This window comes from Schistocerca cancellata, chromosome 2, assembly GCF_023864275.1.
Source record: "Schistocerca cancellata isolate TAMUIC-IGC-003103 chromosome 2, iqSchCanc2.1, whole genome shotgun sequence".
Classification (NCBI taxonomy): Eukaryota; Metazoa; Arthropoda; class Insecta; order Orthoptera; family Acrididae; genus Schistocerca; species Schistocerca cancellata.
The window spans coordinates 748504856-748512278 of NC_064627.1; positions in this window are offsets into that span (position 1 = coordinate 748504856).

The following is a 7423-nucleotide window of genomic DNA, read 5'->3' on the forward strand; positions in this document are numbered from 1 at the left end:
TGCGTGGGCATCAGCAGAAATTTTATCAGGAGGGGCGACACTCTAAATTTGCCTTTTTTGATGCGATTCAATGAGTTCGAAGACGTGTCTTGTCTCAAGAACGAAGTTTCGTAAAAAGTATACACGGCTAATTGTATCTCAGAGGACTGATACCCATTTAGTAGTTTTAAGATAGATCACTGTGGTACCTAACCAACAGCCATACACAATGGTTTATATCGAGCGAGGTGGCGCAGTAGGTAGCATACTGGACTCGCATTCGGGAGCATGAGGTTCAGACTCGTGTCCGGCCATCCTGATTTAGGTTTTCCGTGATGTCCCTAAATCGCTTCAGGCAAATGCCGGGATGCTTTCTTTGCAAGGGCACGGCCGACTTCCTTCCCCATCCTTCCCCATCCTTCCCCATCCTTCCCCATCCTTCCCCATCCTTCCCCATCCTTCCCCATCCTTCCCCATCCTTCCCCATCCTTCCCCATCCTTCCCCATCCTTCCCCATCCTTCCCCATCCTTCCCCAATCCGATGAGAACGATGGCCCCTCTGTTTGGTTCCCTCCTCCCAAATCACTCAACGGTATATACGAATTATAGTTTTCTCTATGTTAATATGAATATGGATGTTACCTTTTTGAGTCAATGGACTCAAATTACATCCTCATATGATCCAACGAATTATGAAACAAAGCTAGAAAGAAATTAAAAAAATATTTGTTTATATTCCTATAACGTAGACTGCATTTTTTTCTTTGTCTTTGTCCCGCATCGGATTTTGCATGGTTAATTGAAGGGGTGGTCAGGCACCCTTCCTATCGCCACCTCGCTACGTCGCCCCCTCCTCCCACACCGTCCACTATCTATTCGCGTGTTGAATCGGTCCCTTGCTGCAACCCGATACGAAAATTTCCAAGTGCTAGAGATAAAGATGAGGGCACCATTTCGGCGCTGTTCTGTAAAAAATTAACATCCATCTATACTGCAGATCAGCGCCAAATCAGACGCCGCACTAGGAACTTTTATAATTTTCTGTGAACAGCGTGACAAGAAAAACAATCATATGCATACTGAATGTTACAGTATTTCACATCGCAATCTGCAACGTTGAATATGCAGTTTAGTCGAGTTGTAGACAATCGTTGCTGGACATTAGTGCTAATTCCTAAATGAATAAAAATCCTGTAACCAGATTCCAGCAAAGAACAATTACACCTCCCTGCGGATGCCTATGCTCACGTGGCAGTCGTTGTTACGGCACACTTGATAAACTGCTGCTATAATAGGAACCCTGTCCTCTGCTTGTATTCAATACACACTTTGATGTTCATTCTGTCAGGTCTTACGCTCTTTCTTCTACTGATCAACTGGAGCTGTTTTCCAATTCACCCTCAGTTACTTGTGTCGTGTTCACATCGTGAGATGATAGAACGTGGAAACTGCTTTGACCTTCGGTGCAGCAGTTTCTAAAGGCAAAATTAAATATTTCGGTAGACTCTCGCAAGCATTTCGTTCATAGTTTTGAGTTTCACTTGGAATCTGGAGTGTGATGCAGTTTTCGTCCACGATTATGACCCAGTGCTACAAGATTTCTACCATAGTAGCTCTTACCCATTGCAACCTGATACTTGTTACCACACCAAGGCTTTCTCAGGAGTGAAGTGTGCATCGACATAAGACTGGCCAGCCAAGGTATATACTTCTGCTAACAGTTCACACACACATTATCTCAGAAATACACTACTGGCCATTAAAACTGCCACACCACGAAGATGACGTGCTACAGGTGCGAAATTTAACCGACAAGAAGATGATGCTGTGATACGCAAATGATTAGCCTTTCAGAGCATTCACACAAGGTTGGCACAGGTGGCGACACCTACAACGTGCTGACACGAGGAAAGTTTCCAACCGATTTCTCATACACAAACAGCAGTTGACCGGCGTTGCCTGGCGAAACGTTGTTGTGATGCCTCGTGTAAGAAGGAGAAATGCGTACCATCACGTTTCCGACTTTGATAAAGGTCGGATTGTAGCCTATCGCGATTGCGGTTAATCGTATCGCGACAATGCTGCTCACGTTGGTCGAGTTCCTATGACTGTTAGCAGAATATGAAATCGGTGGGTTCCGGAGGGTAATACGGAATGCCGTGCTGGATCCCAACGACCTCGTATCACTAACAGTCGAGATGACAGGCATCTTTGCAAGACAACAAGCATTTGCACGAACAGTTCGATGACGTTTGCAGGAGCATGGACTATCAGCTCGGAGACCATGGCTGCGGTTACCCTTGACGCTGCATCACAGACAGGAGCGCCTGCGATGGTGCACTAAACGACGAACCTGGGTGCACGAATGACAAAACATTTTTTCGGATGAATTCAGGTTCTGTTTACAGCATCATGGTGGTCGCATTGGTGTTTGGCGACATCGCGGTGAACGCAGATTGGAAGCGTGTATTCGTCATCGCCATACTGGCGTGTCACCCGGCGTGATGGTATGGGATGCCATTGGTTACACGTCTCTGTCACCTCTTGTTCGCATTGACGGTACTTTGAACAGTGGACGTTACGTTTCAGATGTGTTACGACCCGTGGTTCTACCCTTCATTCGATCCCTGAGAAACCCTACATTTCTGCAGGATAATGCACGACCGCGTGTCGCAGGCCCTGTACCGGCCTTTTTAGATATAGAAAATGTTAGACTGCTGCCCTGGCCAGCACATTCTCCAGATCTCACCAATTGAAAACGTCAGGTCAATGGTGGCCGAGAAACCGGTTCGTCACAATACGCGAGGTACTACTCTTGATGAACTGTGGTATCGTATTGAAGCTGCATGGGCAGCCGTACGTGTACACGCCATCCAAGCTCAATTTGACTGAATGTCGAGGCGTATCAAGACCGTTATTATGGCCAGAGGTGGTTGTTCTGGGTACTGATTTCTCAGGATCTATGCACCCAAATTGCGTGAATATGTAATCACATGTCAGTTCTAGTATGATATATTTCTCCAATGAATATCCGTTTATTTGCATTTCTTCTTGGTGTAGCAATTTTAATGGCCAGTAGTGTAGTTTAGTCCGCCGCTCGTGGTCTCGCGGTAGCGTTCTCGCCTCCCGAGCACGGGGTCCCGGGTTCGATTCCCGGCGGGGTCAGGGATTTTCACCTGCCTCGAGATGACTGGGTGTTTGTGTTGTCCTTATCATTTCATCATCATCCAGGAAAGTGGCGAAATTGGACTGAGCAAAGGTTGGGAAATTGTACGGGCGCTGATGACCACGCAGTTGAGCGCCCCACAAACCAAACATCATCATCAGTAGTGTAGTTTGCAACACTGGACTTAATACAGTGCGGTTCCTTTGAGCACATATACAAATAAAGTTTTTTGAAATCAGTAAGATTTCTTTTTCCTTTATTTTTTCCTCCACTTCAGATAGGTGCCTATTTATAATGTGCACGCCTCATCTATTTCAAACTACAGTACACTGAAAAGAATTGAAATAATGTAGCTCAGGAATTCTGACGAAATTTAACACTCCCTCGTATAAATAAGATGGATCCAGAATGAGATTTTCATTCTGCAGCGGAGTGTGCGCTGATACGAAACTTCCTGGCAGATTAAATCTGTGTGCCGGACAGAGACTCGAACTCGGGACCTTTGCCTTTCGCGCTCAAGTGCTCTACCAACTGAGCTACCCAAGCACGACTCACGCCCCGTTCTCACAGCTTTACTTCGGCCAGTACCTCGTCTCCTACTTTCCAAACTTTACAGAAGCTCTCCTGCGAACCTTGCAGAACTAGCACTCCTGGAAGGTAGGAGACGAGGTACTGGCGGAAGCAAAGCTGTGAGGACGGGGCGTGAGTCGTGCTTGGGTAGCTCAGTTGGCAGAGCACTTGCCCACGAAAGGCAAAGGTCCCGAGTTCGAGTCTCGGTCCGGCAAACTGTTTTAATCTGCCAGGAAGTTTCAAATAAGATGGAATTTGACTTAGTTGCCTCCCGTAATAGTAGGAGTTACTGATTACATAATTTTAGATTGAACTGAACGGCATAGTATCACTGTTACTTTTTATGAAACAAGCGTGGAACAGAGTATTCACGCTTTAGACGTGTTTCTAAGTCATAGCTAAAAGAAATCTCTCATACATCCCTAAGTTTTTGAAATATCGGGCGTGCTTAGAAGTAATGCCTCCGAATTTTTATGTGAAAACTCAAAGCTTTTAAAATAAAGCAAGCGTTACTAACATTCTACATCTTTATTCATGTCTACATATTTGTAGCCCTCTGCTGCTAGAGGGCTCCGACTAGCGGCGTATAATACGGCGATGTGTAACGTAACCATGTCGGTGCGTGATAAACAGCGTTAAAGAACGCCTTAGAGAACTTCATTTAGATAGTGATGAAGCGGTGCAAGCAGAGGTGAGGTTGTGGCGCCATCAACGAAGTCAGACATTCTGCAGTGAGGTTCGAATCCCCATCCGGACATCCAGATTTAGATTTTCTGTGATTTCCCTAAATCGATTAAGGCAAATGCTGGGATTTTTCCTTTGATAAGGGCACGGCCTATTTTCTTCGTCATCCTGTCCCAACCAGAGCAAGCGCCTCGTCACTAATGTCATCTCTATGGACGTTAAGCTCTTATCTTTTATTCTGACAGCACAAAGGTCTTCTGCGTTGGTGTCATAATGAACCATTTTTACTAGGTGTATAGCTGCGTGTGCTAAGAGGTAAAATGGAACTAAGTTCCCCTTGGCTGGGAATGACTATTCCCCTTGGCTGGGAATGACTATTCCCCTTGGCTGGGAATGACTATTCCCCTTGGCTGGGAATGACTATTCCCCTTGGCTGGGAATGATTACTAAACGAGGAATACCTGTTGTGAAATATTTTTGAGTCTCTTTCACTTTTAACAGTTAAGTAATGGACAGTTGAAACTAAAAGTTAACATACTGCATTTGAAGTTGATAGAAAAGTATTTGTATCATTTGCAGTATATCCTTAAAAATTAAATAACTATAAATTTTTTGAAACGGTCTTGATGACATAAAATATTGTCAAACTAGTAACCAGTTTCACGTTTGATTATCTTCAGACCAATTTCTGAAATATAATTTTAAAACTTAGAGGGACACAAAGCAGTGGAAATTAAAAACTTAGACTAATAAAATAGAACAAAATTAATGAAAAGATTTACAACGTAAGGTGGTGAGCGGAGACGGTGGGTTGGACCACGAACCATATGTGCAAAGATACAAACTTTGACTGCTAAATAGCGTGAATACACTCCGCCCAACGTCTGCCGCATGACAACGGGAGGAGCCAATGAAGCGAAAAGTAAGGTAAAAATGTGTTAAAAATATTAATATTGTAAGTCTGAGAATTAAAAAAGAAATAATACCTTAAATTACATCAACAGTAACTGTTACAAGCGGTAGTCAATTATTAAAACTATGATAACAAGTAAATACAGAAACCAGTAACAATCGCTAACGAGAACCAAGGCTACCCTCTGTAGGCAGTACAGAAAAGTGAAAGTCAGTTCGTAAGAACGGTCACAGCAAATATGATTATAAGTGATGCCACCGGTTATCATATAAAACTATAAACCTTGACTGAAAGTTTTTAAAATACATATGCTTCAGTTGTTTTTAATTTGGTATGCAGAAAACTGCGCATTACATCCATATAGGGATGTGCTTTTGTCACAGTGTCCTCCATCTACGCGACAGGACAAGAGTCAAGCATTCCCCAACTTGTTTGTAGAGATCAGCAATGGAATATTTAAATCACGTATTATTCTTTGAACTGTTTTGTAATCATAAACTTTGCTTTTACAAGAAATTAGGTGCTTGAAAATTAATCTTTCACAATAGTATCAGTGATATCCACAGACCAAAAATACAACTTACAGAATTGTCCATTGTCTTCTTAAGATGATGTAATCTGCACGTGTAAATAGTGGAGATGGGTATGTCCTAGTTTGGGCTGTATTGCTGCCAGGTTTCCTCTCCCCTCTCAATACTATGAATTATCCAATGGATAAAAAGGCAGAAAATTCAAAATAACCAAGTTCTCGTGAGTGCTAACTGGTGGGAAATTAAAAAGACAAAGATGAGAATTCTGCTGTTGACAGAAAATCAAAGACGGCAGACTTGGGGATATGGGTCCAGCCCGCATGGTTGCCAGATTTCCTAGGTTTTCCTCCAGTCCTCTGATGTCACAAACAAAGATGGCAGTCAAAGATGGTGGCCCTGGCCCAGACTGCATGGTTGCCAGGTAACTTGTCTTCCAGGGTTTTCCCCAGCCCTACAACATCAGAATCAAAGATGATGGACCTGTGGATGTAGTCCCAGGCTGCATGGTTGCCAGATTTCATGTGTTCTAAGCATAGAACTTAAGGTGATCACTGTGCTTTCCCATGACATCACATCGAAAAGTCAAATCCAAGAGCTCAGTTTAAAATCTTGGGAAATTCAAATATCCAAGTTTATAAAGACACCTGAACAATTTCTGTGACCCCACATGCCAGTGATGAGTCCATTGTTATAAGTTTAAAACTGCTCTGTAGGCTACAGAGCTACTGACAAGTACACATGACTATCTGGTGTGAAATGTGAGAAATACTTGGCAATCTCCTACCCCATTGAAGGATTGTAACAGGATGGTTGTGACTTTCCCAGACTGACACAACCTGCGTGATTGTCCCTGTCACGCAAGATGGTGGAATTATCACAATTGTCTTCTTCCTCCAAGCTGCCTCGCACATCACTTCTACTGCAAACAATTGCACAGTTTCTCAAGCGTAGAACCCAAAAGCCCTTTTGTGCTAAGTTTAAAATAATAGTTGTACAATGGCCCACACATACGCCCTGCAGGTGCGAAATTAAAAAATCAGATGCACACTCGTCTTCTGATAACTTACGCTATGGCTCTGGATCTGGAAGGTTGAGATAATGTGTTTTTAAAATTCACCATGAAAAATTGTGTAGGATGTATGACGGCTATTACAAAAACACTAGTCAGCCCCCACAGAAGCGTTAAAACATACGCATCCAGCATGTTTCCTCCAAAGTTGAGAATGAAATACATTTATACTAAATTAAGGCAACTTGTGATCATAAACAACGGTACAAGCACTGAGGTCGAAAAGAACAGTTCACAAGACGAGCGCTTGGTAGTGAGATACTTAACAGTTTGTGCATTTTCAGATGCAGATGCTGCTGCTGCTGCTGCTGCTGCTGCTCTCTCTCTCTCTCTCTCTCTCTCTCTCTCTCTCTCTCCCCCCCCCCCCACCCCCTCCCTCCCCACCCCAGTAATCGCCATTATATATTATTTGTCTGGTATTCAAATACCTGAAGTTGCATAACACCTAGGTGGGCTACTCCTGTGACTGAGGGAGCCAATTTAAGCTCCTGGATTTCTTAATATGGTGGGTA